Here is a 14,810-nt window from a genome sequence, read left to right on the forward strand (position 1 = left end):
AATTTCTCTAACACAAATTCTCCTATCAGGGCAGTTTACAGAAATCTAACCCTTGAAATTTATAGAAGAAATGCAAATCCAATTTTGCCACCATGCAAAAAATGTTCATTGAATGGAATTTAATGCATTGAACTCATAAAATGGCTTGCTCTTATGTTGTCACAAGAAAAATGTAAGAGTGTTCCTGACCTAGGAAGCAGCAGCAAATAAGTTACCATGGACCCTGATTTGCCATAAATGATAAGACACAATAATCATAAAACCCTATTATCATAGTGCATTTATATGTATGTATTTACTGATTACATACAATATAAACAATATACTACACGCACAATATACTATAACTTAATTACTAAACTATTTCTACCGAGGGGAAAAACAGAGACAGTACCTCATCAACAACGGTATAAAAGAGAGTAAAGGGCTTCCCTGGTGGCGCAGTGGTTGAGAGTCCACCTGCCGAAGCAGGGGACACGGGTTCGTGCCCCGGTCCGGGAAGATCCCACATGCCATGGAGCGGCTGGGCCCGTGAGCCATGGCTGCTGAGCCTGCGCGTCTGGAGCCTGTGCTCCGCAACGGGAGAGGCCACAACAGTGAGAGGCCCGCATACCACAAAAAAAAAAAAAAAAAAAAAAGAGAGTAAAGCGGTAGAAATACAGTTATACTAAACAACCATTAAGGCCCCTTCCATCCTTACGTCCCATGAAAAATACAACTCAATGATATTGCAAATATGATAAATATAACTAATAAAATATGATAACTAAAACCAATCAAATTTTGATGAGCAACATTCTTATACTAACTTTAAAGATAGGATTGCTTTCATCACTTAGGTTTCTTAAGATTTCTAGGGGCATCTGAATTGGTACCTTAATTTATTCTAGATAAATTTCCCTTTAACAAATTTTCCAAACTTCTAGTTTTGGCGCTACACTATTCAAAAGCTGCTAATGAACAAGGAATAAATAGTGTCTTCACTAAGCATTCTGAGTACGAAACCCTGAAGAGAAGTCATTTCATTAACCTGGTCCTCTTGCATATATTTTCTATGCATTTCTATCTCATCTTCACACCTCCATCTCTGATTAAAAAGAGAATTTGAAAGTAAAAGGAAGATTCTATCTCATCTTCACACCTCCATCTCTGATTAAAAAGAGAATTTGAAAGTAAAAGGAAGACGTTTTTTCAAAAAAAGCTAAGAGATGTGTATAAAAAGAAGGAGAAATCAGTCATTTTCAACCCTGAAGCGCACTGGAATCACCTGTAGAAATCCTAAAATAGATCAATGCCTTGGCCCCATCCCCAGATTCAAATATAAAGTAGCATGGGTAGAATCCCAATATCTGTAATTTTTTCAAGCTCCCCAGAAAATGTTAATGTGAAGTCAGGGCTGAGAACCACTGGTCCAAGCTGCCTTCTCCACAAATCCTTTTTTCTCATCTACTAGTAAGTTAGCACTCCCAGCCCTACAGCAAGGATTGAAAGCACTGTCATTAAAATTGCCCAATTTTGTTCTCTCGTTTACTCTGTCACAGAAAAAATTTTACTAATTTTCAGTTGGAAGATTTTTTTTTAAGTGGGTATGGTAAAATTTATTTTAACTTATTTGAAATTCTCATTCCCAGTGCTCAGAATTTTATTTTTCAATCAGCCTTCAAAAAACAACCTTCATTAGTAGAGTATTTAGATTAACAATATACAATAAACACACAATACACATTCCAGTTATCAACTTCCAACAGACTATCAGAAAATACTCAAGAGAATGCGTTTAAAGAGCTGATTACATTTTGATTTAACTACAAACATTTTCAGAATCCCAAATATATAAAGAAATATTAGCCATAATATGCCGACACTCATATGATAGAAAAAGAGCTCAGTAAATAATCTACCACTTTTTAAAATAAAAACTGGCATTACAAGATTCCACATCTTTAAGATTTACACTTCTTTTGGGGGGTGGGGGGGTGGCGGTGTTCATGTTGTTTTCAGATCCTTGGAACAAAAGGAGAAAATAAAATAATGTTTTACAAAAATATGCATCTACAAATACCAGTTTCTTTTTCAAATGTCATCAACAACTGATACCTACTAGTTTCACCTCCAAAACAATACTAGGTTATTTTTGCACACCAAATTAGGATTTTATGAAAAGGCCTTATAGCCATGTGTACACACACCGTTAGACTAGTGGAAGAGTCTTATGGGAATTTTCTCTCCCTATAACATTACCTACTATATTTGCCTGCCATTTGAAAGTATTCATTGCTAGAATATATAATAAGTATTTCACAGAAATAGAAAATAAACATAACACAGACTGGATGTAAGGGAAAAAAAACATTTTCACTTCCCTTTTTACTACAGGAAACTCTGACTATAACTTTGACTCCAATATATCATACTCTGATACCTTGCCAAGTATACCACTTGAAGTCAAAACCAAACAAGTTAAAAAAATAGATAAATTAATAATTAGAAAAATTCAGAAGTCCACTTTCATAAAATATACTTGTATCAAATGGTATCATACGGCCAATTACAACTTAAATTTTTTTTTTTTTTTTTTTTTTTTTTTTGCGGTACTTGGGCCTCTCACTGCTGTGGCCTCTCCTGTTGCGGAGCACAGGCTCCGGACGCGCAGGCTCAGCAGCCATGGCTCACGGGCCCAGCCGCTCCATGGCATGTGGGATCTTCCCGGACCGGGGCACGAACCCGTGTCCCCTGCATCGGCAGGCGGACTCTCAACCTCTGCACCACCAGGGAAGCCCCTCAACTTAAAATTTTAAGATATATAATTTGTAATAAGTCCAATTTTTAAAATAAATACTATTACAAAGTATCAGCGCATTCAAGGCACGCTCTATTTAAGGTAATATACAATGAAAGCGGAATTATATGTTAAATTCTAGGTTGGTAGAAAACATTCCACCCCAGAATTTTATTTTCTTCCCTCAAAAAAAAAAAAAAAGTAGTATTTTTTCCCAATGGTAAAAATAATGCATAATCATAGCTGAAAATCCAAACACTACAGAGAAGTATAAAAAGTATAAAAATAAAAATCATTCCAAATCTATAAATATCTGTCATTAACGTAAATATCCTTCCAGGGGATGGATGGATTTACTCTGTATATTTATAACAACACTGCAACAATTAGAATTACAACAATTAATTCTGTATATTAATTATGTATTTATACATACATGTATCTCCATATATGTCCCCATACACACACACACACAATTTTCTTTTACATATACTGAAAACAAAGAAATCTTTAAGATAACAACTTTCTTGAAAATAAAAATATATGAATTGTTCCAAGCACTCATTCTGCTTCTGCATTTTCGTTTCAGCAGTCCAGGGTGTGTGTGTGTGTGTGTCTGTGTGTGTGTATGCATGCTGTTTTTGTCGACTGCTTGAGAGAAGATTAAAAGATTTGTCTGTTTGCTTGTTTTACTTAAACACGTACACACACAGACACACACCAACTCTGGCTACAAATTTCCAAACCCTGAGAACCCAGATATCTGTATTAAAGGTACTTGGCTGACTGCTTTACATAACTAGCCCATGGTCCTGAGCAAAACTGCAAAGTAGACAAAACTTTTCATGGCCTCCCACTTTTTGGTCAGAAAGAGCACTACACTATCAATGAGGATAGGAGAGTTCTACCAACCAGGTGTGTGACTTAAGCATTTCACTCAACCTTCCCACAATTCATTTCAATTCTAAAAGTCTGTGATTCTCCCCAGCCCCCACAATTTTTATTTATTTTTTATTTTTTTGCTGTATTTAAGATATGTAACACCTTTCCCTCCTACCTCAATCAGATTCCTTGATTCAAAATAAACCATTTCTCTGACTGATAAATTCCAATTTCCTCAAGGCATCTATTCTCCTCCAGGTATGACACAGAAATATGATGAGATCAAAGATGTGGACAAGTTTTGTCCAAGAAGGAGGGTAGCAACACAGAAAAAATTTAAATAAGTTTACAAGTACAAATGTTTAATTTAAAGTTAAAATAGCTTTATGAGTTCCATGAAAAAAAGTATAATCTTTAACTGATTTTACTGACTCAAAGTTAGTCAATAAGAAAACTAGCAGTGTTTTCAGTTCCTAAAATATTCATACCTGAGCATATTTAAGATAGTCACATAGAAGCAGCCTTCTAATCTTTCATCCGTTACATTTGTACAACACTTTAAAGTTCAAAGTGCATTTAGATGCATTATTTATTTTCTTCCTTAAAACAAGCAGATGTGTAGATGTGGTGGTCACTATTGATTGCCTCTCTAACATCCGTTTCCCCTATATTCCTCCTTCCCACAATTTTTTAAAATATCCTCCCTCCACCATGTAACTCGGGGAAATGTGACCCCATCGCCAGTTGCAAGGGTATATATCCTGACTGGTAGAAACTCACTATGATAACCCTGTCCCCCTTGTCATAACTCGTTTGGAAGTGTACGTGACCTAATTCTGGTCAATAAAACATGAAGGGGAAAATATGTTGGTAGGCTTGCGCAAAAGATGTCCTGGCCAGTGCACCAGGATCTTGCTACCAGTCTGAGGATGAATCCAACACACATGGGAAAGCAGAGCCAAGTAAATTTCACAGAGGCTAACCAAAGCTCTGAAAAACTAACCCTGCCTTCATAGTTCAGCATTCCATTTCAGCTACTGCATTTCAGGTGTTGTAATGTGGTGACACCAAGATAAAGAGTATACCCCATCTACCTTTCCTTCTCCAACTTCGACCTCCTTTTTCAACACCTATAAGCTTTCCTTTGCCTTTGGGCTGAGCTAGACGAGAAAGGCAAGTAGTTACTGTAAGCTGTTAGACCAGCACCCTTTGCACCAAGCTCAACTGCTCCTGGGTATGGCATTTCCTCTTCCAAAGGACAATTTCCTCTACCAATTCACTCCTGCAGTCCCTACTCAGGTTGAGGAGATGGTGGAATTACAAGAAGGCTCTCTCCAACCCTGATGCTGTAATAAAAGCTGAAAGGTAACATACGAAATCAGACGAGGGATCCTATCAGGAAACATGTGGGAACCATGTGACCTAATAATTAAACAATTCCCCCTAACATATGAATGACTGTATGTTCAGGAATACCAGTATTTCTCTTTTTTAAAAGAGGATGCTGTTAAACAAATCTCTATGAGAGATTATAAACTAGGTGTTACTTTAGAAGTAGATACCCCTTTAATATACTATTATTAACCAACAGTTCATAACTTAGTTTAAAAGGGGAATCATAAAAGAATCTACCTTAAACATTTTAATGCAACTAAAACACCAAAATATACAATCACAAGACAGTCCTTTTTTTTTTTTTTTTTTTGCGGTACGCGGGCCTCTCACTGTTGTGGCCTCTCCCGTTGCGGAGCACAGGCTCCGGAAGCGCAGGCCCAGCGGCCACGGCCCACGGGCCCAGCCGCTCTGCGGCACGTGGGATCCTCCCGGAACGGGGCACGAACCCACGTCCCCCGCATTGGCAGGCGTACCCTCAACCACTACACCACCAGGGAAGCCCACAAGACAGTCTTTTAATGCAGGGCCAAGGTCTTTCCTTCAAGCATGAGTCCATGGATTATAGTTCTACTTTATCTTTCTTGCAAAAACCACACCCATAGTACATCACCTGTGATTTCCAGTTTCTTAAACATGGAAAGACATCTCACAAACACTTATAAGCAATTTTATTGCAGCATCTTATTGCAAAATCTACAACTTTTAGGGTTTTTTCCCTAGTCATTTAATTTCACCTACACCGATTTTAACTGGAAGTGACTTCAGCTACTCACCTGTTTCCAAAGCAGCCACTGGCTCTCATACAAACACCTTTTCGCCTTCATAGTTCACTGAATAACATCTCATTAAACTATGTAATTACAACAAGTACAACTGCCATTAACAATTTGCTGGGTACACAGACAAATGATTCTTGGTAGGTATACACAGTATACAATAACCGGTGGGAATAAAAGTTCAAGAACAAACTAGAGGGTAGTCTACTGCCATTTAATGTAGCATGGACATCAAGTAGTAAATGAATGAAGAGTATAACTTAATCTTTTGAGTGGGTTAAAGAGAGGTGAGCTCAGAGATTCTCCTGTAATAGGCTATCCCCAAAAGTCTTTGCTCATTCTACGCACCAATCAACACTCTGACAACTCATATATATCAGCAACTCCTAAATTTAAGAGAATATCTGCATAGTGCCTGCTATGTGCCAGGCATCACATCATGGCACTTTATGTGAATTTCCTCAATCGGGATGAAGAATATAATGGCAGAGAAACCCTCTCCCCGCCCCCTTGTTTTTCCAACGTAGCTATCAGCTAAGGAAAGTAGTTCAACACAAAATCAACTAAATATATGTAATAAATTTGAATACAGTTAAAATCTGCATTACCTCACTGAAGAAGAAAGCATTAGAAATTTGTGTTTAAGAAAAAGAGTATATACATCATGAGATTTTACTAATTACAGTAAACGCTATAAAAAATGTGGACATGATATAGTCATGTGGACATTGGTTTTAGCTATAGATTTTCATTTAATTACATTATAACTATGTGATATATCATTAGTAAAGAAAATGATCAAAATGTGTGTCTTATCTACCAAATACACAAGTACTTCAAGTTCACTGTTAAGAATTCTTCCTCAGAACTAGGATGATTGGCAGGGAGTAGAAGGAGAGAACATAATATAAGAGAGTTTAAGAACAAATCACTATGCACCTTCCATAGGTCCCATTATAGAAGGAAACCCAAACATTTATAGTTCCTAAATCTCAGCTTTGAGAAGGGAGTTAGAAAAAACATGGGTAACAGGAGTCTCCACTGTATCTCTAAAACTTACCTATCCCCGATTATCTGTCCCATTCCATGTTTTCTGACTAGTTCAGAGGCTCTCCAAAGTCACTTCACATTAATAGACAATACACACTTGATTTCCACACATTAACAACCTCATGTATGGTTCTTTCCTACAGATCAGCACAAAAATGATACTGAGGTAGCTTACGTTACTAGAACCGTATCTTCTGCTCCTAGAGAGTCACTACTAGTAGAGAACTACAGATATCCCAAAACCGCCATTTCCAAAGAAATTATATCTTAAAGAACAAACACCCAAACACATACTAACAACATTAATCAATACCACTAAGTGCCAACTGCATGAGAAAAGACAAAAAGGAAGAATATGGAAGATTAGAGAAGACATCATTGGTCTAAGACTGTGAAGTCAGGAAAAAAAAAGAAAAAGATTTAATTATGCACTCTGCTACTTCCAAGATATATCTTAAACAGGTTGCTTAAATTCTAGAAAACTCTGCCTCCTACTGTCAAAGGCAAGGCTTACACCACCTAACTCACAGAGTCATCTTAACAGTTATCATTTATGGTCCTCAGACCAAGTGGGCACTTAATAAATTGTAATAGGTATTGTTATTATCGGGAGGTTCAAGATACAAATTCAGTTATAATGTAAATCCTTATTGAACACTAAGAGGGGAATAGTCAGTAAAAAACTATCAAACAATCTCCCCTGTTACATGACTAGATGATTAAACGATGGCGTCATAAGGGTGATATTTTTCTAAGCACTCCTTTGATAATGATTAAGTTTGGGATTAAATTTTTTTAGAGTCGTCAATATTTAAGATGACTAAAAACCCTGTATATATTTATCCATAACTGTGGAAGTCTCTCATGTTGTCATCTTACTGGTATAGTCAATTCTCTTCCTATGTAGATTCTTCACATTTCACTTTATCCATAGCAAATCTCACCTTGAAGTGTATTAACAATAATATAACTATCCAATGACCTGTATTTTGTTATTTATTGTTTCAGATTCCCACTATTTAGTTTGATACATCCTTTTGGAAAGCCCTTTGAAACTAAACAACTACTTGTTCCATTCTGAAAAAATCTGAACCAATAAACCACACCAGAACGATGGTCTATTCCCAGCATGAAGGGGATTACAGAGGGCACCCAGAGAAGAAAAGGGAAAGATTCCCATTTCTTCCCAAGTCATATGTTTAAAATCTAGATTTATTTCATATAAAACCAATTACCAGGTTACCACACACTCATATCCAAAGGCAAGCAAAGAAATATGACAAAACCATGCAGGAACTGTTTTCGATTATATACTCTTCTGCTTTCCTCCATTAGCATGAATGATAACAAACTGACTATTCTAATTTGTTTCCTTTAAACTTACTAGCCTTATTTGCCTACCTACTTGCTATCAGCATAGAATCTATACACTTGGACCTTCATACCTTAAACTGACTCACTTTTAAATACAAGGCATTCTAGATGTCCATGGACTGACTGATCCCCACCTAATTTTACAGCTTCTATTCCCACAGAGACCTCCTGGCACAGCAGCCTTAGGTCCAGCTCAACAGGCCCCATGATAGCAAACCAGCAAGCCGGTTCTCAACTGCTCCCTTCACCTACAAAACTACCCACACCACCCCACACACACACCGACCCATTTTGACCATTAAAATATTTTAAGCCCCAAATGGAGTATTACCAGCTCTAACCTCGTTTATAATTCCCCAGTCAAAATTGGTATCACACTCACACACTCACACACACACACACACACACACGCATGCTTCCATACATTTCTAATAAACCCCACAGGAGTCCTGTGTTGCAATTATTTCTGTGCATGTCTGCTTCTCCCTTAAAGGTCTTAGTCCTGGGTCTTAGTCCTCCTCATGTTTCTACCACTCTTCCACCCTCACCACATAGTAAAAGTCCCCTACACAAAGTAAAGGTTCAGGTTGAACTAAACTATTCCTTTGTTCTAATCCTAGTTCTTTTATTTGAAGGAATAAGTGACTTCTGTGTGCTGAAGATTTTGTTAATAGTTAATGCTTGCAAATCTAACAATGAAAATGTCAATAATTATACAATGCATTAGTTTTTAAGTTGATGAATGGCAGAAGAGGTCAGTGAGCACAATAAACCATCAGAAAAGATAATCATTTTCCAAGATTCCCCCAAAAGTCTCATACATATCAACATCAAAATTAAACTTTCTGTCCCCCCGTTCTAATAAGAACTACTTACTCCTCATACCTGAGGCTTATTCAGAAATGCAAGCACCCTGAATGCAAAAGTGTCTATACACTCTGCTACAAATCTATACCAAAGCCACGCAATTTATCTTATTACACCTTTCTTCCAATTCCCATAAATATGATTTTCATCTTTTGTGCAACTATAAAGGCTAATGTATATAAAATAAGAAAATAATTGATCTTAACTCAGAATACAGTTGGACCAAAGTTTGGGAATAATTACAAAATACACTAAACACAACTCTCCACTCCTCTCTGCCAAAAAAGTTATTAAGAATGTCACAAACCAGATCTGATTTTTGGTGGGAAATGTTTTCTTAAACTGGCCTCACATCTTATAACTTCTGTGATATTTTTCTTTCACAATCTGCTTATTTACAGGGAAAGCAAATATTCTTCAAAAATATATACATGGTTTTACTAATTAATATTTTTAATTTTAAAAAGTATTCCAACTCAGATATAGTTTAACCTCTTTTACTATCTGTGGGCAAATGTCATTCCTATACAAGAAGTAATTGCAAACGTAAAAGAAATAAGTACTAACTTCTTTCCTTAACTTATTAAAAATCAGTAGGTTTTTAATTCTCCAATTAAAGTCGATGTTCTAAAACCAAAGGTTACAAAAGGGTCACTTGCTGACCAGCCTTGGTACTCATTACAACAGAGTTAAAACTAATTCGCAGAGTAGCAACAGTAGCCATCTCCCACACACACTCCCACCCATTAACTTTTCCTCCTTCCCTGGGAGAACTGGAATGATCGTAACACAGGCCTAACTACCCTCACCCCAGGAGCAAACACACATCTCCATCACCACCCCGCAGAAAAGAAACGCGGGGGCTGTGGACCAAGAGAGCCGACGCTCCTGTGGGTCACTTCCCCTTTGCAAGTGGGAGAAACAAACAAAGCAGCACCCTAACAGTAACCATCAGAGTAATTTTGAGCCCCCGACTAATGCCTTGGATAAGTTCTGAGCTAAGTCAAAAGCTCTATCGAATAGGTAAATCCCTACCCCCCCTTAAAACAAATACCCCATCGGGAAGTTTCTCCCAGAAATGAATGCTGACCCCTGACACCTCCTCCAGCCGACAGACGGCTCCCTCCCTCCTGCCTAAAATCCCCACTCCGAAGGGCCTGCCTAAAACCCCCGCTCCAAAGGGAATTGTCTGGACACAATCGCGGGGCGCTGGGGGCTGCACTCCCGACCTCTCAACCCTCCCCCCAAAAGCCTCTGACTTTTCCCAGCTCGCCCACCTCCCCGCCGTCCCCACTCGCTCCGCACCACTCGGGCAACTTCTGCGGCCAGCCCGGCCAGCCGCCCGCGGCCCCCTCCCTGCCCAGCGAGCCCAAGGCGCCCTCGCCCCCCGGCCACGACTGCGGCCGCCTCCAGCCCGCGCCTCCGCGCCGCCTGCCCGGGTCCTCGCCCACCCCTCCCCGGGGCCCCCGCCGGCGGCACCGCCCCCGCCGCACCCCACCCCACCCAGCCCGGGACCCCAGTCCGCCCAGCCCCACCCGGGGAGGAAGGCGCCGCGGCTGCGCCGAGGCAACCGCCGGGCCGGGGCCTCCCGGCCAGGCGCCAACGCGAACGGGGCTTTACCTCAAAGGCGCGGCCGCAAGTGGCGGGTCGGTCCCGGGCGCGGGCGGCGCCCCCCGGTCCGTCAGTCAGCGGCGGCTGGGGCAGCGGCGGCGGCACATCGCACCCGCCGGCGGCCGGAGGAGGAAAGCGAGGCACGCAGGGAGGGAGCGAGCGAGGTAGGGGGGAAGGACCAAGCGACGGAGATAACGCAGCTCGGACTCGGTCGCCGCACTACTGCCGGTGCGTCCTACCGCCGCCTCTGGCCGGAGAGTCGCCGCCCGGGCCGCGGCTGTCGCCACCAATGCAGCTGGGAATGAATGCACAGCGGCGCCTCGCTTATCCGGAGGTCAAACATCCTTCTGCCTCGGGCATCCGGATCGGCGCCGGACCCGGAAGTGAACGATTGGAAAAAAAATTAAAAAGGAAAGCGTCTTTCTAGCGGCGGCGGCCACTCGAGCTGCCCGCATCAGCGAAAAGAGCCGAGTAGAGCCGAAGGTTACACCGACTTGCTCGGATTGGTTGGCTCGCCGACCGGAAGAGAGGCAGCACGCTCATTGGCTGGCAAGGATTATAAAAGCGAAGCCACGCCTTTCTCCCCACCTCCGCACTGGCGGTGAGCGTAGCGAGCGTCGAGTAATTGTGAATGCGAGATGTCTCCCTGGGTGAGGCCTTGGGAGGAGACGTTTGGCGAGGTCTGTGGAGAGAGCTGGGCGAAAACGCTCCCATGGTTTAGAGGAGCTACGAAAAGTTCCCCGCTGCTTGAGTGAGCAGGAGCCTAAGGGCGCCATTGTGCCAAGTCGGGGTGCCGAGGCTTTTCCGAGTGTACAGAGCACAGCCCTTCAGGTGCCAAAGAATTTTAGGGCCCGGCCAGAGGGAGTGACCTCACTGGGTTGATATTTTCCCCCACTTTCTTGTAAATCCAGGGCTGTATCAGGGATTCAGCTGCTTAGAAATATAAAGTGTGGCTCACGTTTGCATTCCGTTTGCTGTCTATAGAGAACTTCGTTTGTGAGCTCAGGTAACCCTCTCGACTATATAATGTGGTAGCTATTATCTCGGTTTCTCTAGTGAACCTTCTAAAGTTCCTAGAGGCCCAGCATCACTCAAGTCATCAAATTGTAGACACAAATTGGAACCGATGTTTTCTGACTCTACTGTCCACTCTGCCCACAGAGGGGAGGCAGAAGATTACATTCTTTCTCTTATGGTTGGTTAACTGGGATGAAGATATGTTACTATGGAAGACCTATATGGAAATCGACCCACCATGAAGGCATTGTAGAAGACTCTGAAACTATCATTTTTAAAAAATTGTGTCTAAAGACCTTTCAAAAGTCAGACATAAAGGTGTGCATGAAGAAAAATCATAGTCTGGTGCTATGTTTAAATATTTATCAAACATTTTTATATTTTCAGTACACTTGCTGCATCAAGGAAGTCTTTAGTCTCTTCTCTCTCCCTCTCTCTCTTTCTCTCTCTCTCTCTCTCTCTCTCTCTCTCTCACACACACACACGAAAAATTTGAAAGGCTCCAGTGAAACAAATGCACTTTAAAATAATTGAGGATTTATCTCATTCTCCATTTCTACTTTAGCAGACTGATGATAGGGTCGATGTGTAATCTGCAGGGGGTAGTTAGTATGGAAAGATGCCGTTTTTGTTTTTGTAATACAACAGTGCCTTTTTTTTAACTCTACTCTTATGCTTTCTCAAACTGAAGGTTATGAAGTGACTGGTATCACCCATCTTAGAGGAAAGTGATAATAAGGACTGCTTCTGTGTTTACCACACTACCATCTTTCTGTTAGAGACTCAAAAGGAATGAAGATTTGTGCATGCTCAGGATGGAGAATAATTTGCCTAATAAATAAGACATCTCCACTTTTCTGATATATCCCAGGACCCGAAACTAGACAAGAAACAAAGTTAACCCTATCTCACTAAATGGAGAAGAAATGTCTACAATACTGGGAACTCTAACTATTGTCATCAATGACCAACAAACCATTTTATACTCTCCATCTCAAAAACCTCAGTTTAGATCAAGAACACCTCTACTGACCCCTCAAACTTCTGATAAATGTTTAAGAAATACAAGTTTATAAATAGATCATCAAATCACATTTTTAAATTATATATGGATAGGAATAAACATTTATGTTTTTAAACACCTCAGAAAAGGCTGCTTTTTGTTAAAATTTGACCTAGACGCTCCTATAGATTAAAATCTTCAGGTAACCTAGGTAGGAAGCCAATAAAATTTCATGTCATTGTATTAACTTGTAAGGAAAAAACTGGCAATATGAAAACAGCCTGTGTTAAAGAGGGAAAGACCAAATTACTTGCATCTCAATCAAAACTCTTTGTTCTGTAGCGTGATGTCTCAACATAAGCAGACAGATCATAATTTCCATCTGCTATATTGTACATCAGATATAGTTAATTTTTTGTGTCACCCCATATTTCCTAGCATTTGCTATTCTTCAAGTGTTTATATACTATTAATATGTTTTCATGTTTCCCAAAGCAGTGTCATATTTTTTATCACCCTGAACTTTATTCTGTTGAATTTATATCTCTATAGATATAAGTAAATATTTGTCCCAACATTTGGGCATGCAACAACTGTTATGATTACTATGAAAAACAAGATAAAAGCAAAAGAAGCTTTACTAATATATTTCTATTAAAACAAGCGGGGATGGGAGAGTTACTTCAAAATGACTTCAGTCTAAAACTATCATGAATTCCTTAGGGAAAAAACAATTTATCAAGTGGGAATTTAAAAAGGGAAGAAAAAGAAAGTAAAATTTCTGGGTGCCTTTAATTGCATATCTGAGATAGTATAAGTGTTCCAATATCTCCCTTACATCTTTTGATTCTTTACTTCTGTTACTATTTCTCTTCTTCTCACCCTTCTGCACACTCACTGTGGTTGCCCAGCCATGCCAACGTACACACATAGACACACCCATACAAACAGAGTGGAGAGACTGTAGGAATAAGACCTTCAATTAGAGCAGGAAAACTATTCCATTTCTTTCTCCCAGTTGAAATCTTTTTTTTAAAATAAATTTATTATTTTTTTAAATTTATTTTTGGCTGCACTGGGTCTTCGTTGCTTCGTGCGGGCATTCTCTAGTTGCAGTGCGCAGGCTTCTCATTGTGGTGGCTTCTCTTGTTGCAGAGCACAGGCTCCAGGTGTACAGGCTTCAGTAGTTGTGGCTCGCGGGCTCTAGAGCGCAGGCTCAGTAGTTGTGGTGCGCAGGTTTAGTTGCTCCGCGGCATGTGGGATCTTCCCGAACCAGGGCTCAAACCCGTGTCCCCTGCATTGGCAGATGGATTCTTAACCACTGCGCCACCAGGGAAGCCCTTGAAATCTTGCTGCTTACCAAAAAAGAAAAAATGACCAGCTTTACTTTCCGCAAAATATACCTATCAATCTCTCTCTCAAGCAAAGCACTTGTAAGACATGAAAAGAAAGCATTTGTCAAAAGAGAAATTTGATAAATACAAGTTTCCAGGGTACCATTAAAGATTATGAGCACTAACACATAGATTTGTGTTATAATCATTTTCCCCTCCACCCCTCATTCATACCATTAAAATACTCTCCTAAGCCAAACTTGTTTTGCACAGATTGGTCAAGAAATACCCTAAGGGCTTCCCTGGTGGCGCAGTGGTTGAGAGTCCGCCTGCTGATGCAGGGGACACGGTTTCATGCTCCGGTCCGGGAAGATCCCTCATGCCGTGGAGTGGCTAGGCCCGTGAGCCATGGCCGCTGAGCCTGCGCAGCCGGAGCCTGTGCTCCGCAACGGGAGAGGCCACAGCAGTAAGAGGCCCGCGTACCGCAAAAAAAAAAAAAGAAAAGAAAAGAAAAAGAAATACCCTAAAAATACAAATAAGCACCAAAGACTAATCTACACTCAACTATGTGGCCAATCTGGCTGAGTTAAATACAGGCAGATATTTCCCAACTAACAATGTAACAACCAACATTTGCACAAACTCTGATTTATATGATTCTGTCTGATTCTGACAACAACCTATGAAGTAATATAGCAGCCATTATTATTTTTTCCCTGTTA

The 14,810-nt window shown here is 40.4% G+C and overlaps 1 protein-coding gene across 9 annotated transcripts in view; it reads right to left on the reverse strand.

Annotated features, from left to right (window-relative positions):
- Positions 1–10,891, reverse strand: part of CSNK1G3 (casein kinase 1 gamma 3) — a 128,456-nt gene extending 117,565 nt beyond the window's left edge. For all 9 annotated transcript variants that reach the window (XM_033423719.2, XM_004267420.4, XM_004267418.3 and 6 more), the window contains exon 1: positions 10,744–10,891. The gene's annotated coding sequence lies outside the window, so the exon portion shown is untranslated. The remainder of the gene's footprint in view (positions 1–10,743) is intronic.
- Between the last annotated feature and the right edge of the window lie 3,919 nt (positions 10,892–14,810).

The sequence above is a fragment of the Orcinus orca genome, chromosome 3 (genome assembly GCF_937001465.1).
Source record: "Orcinus orca chromosome 3, mOrcOrc1.1, whole genome shotgun sequence".
Taxonomy (NCBI): domain Eukaryota; kingdom Metazoa; phylum Chordata; class Mammalia; order Artiodactyla; family Delphinidae; genus Orcinus; species Orcinus orca.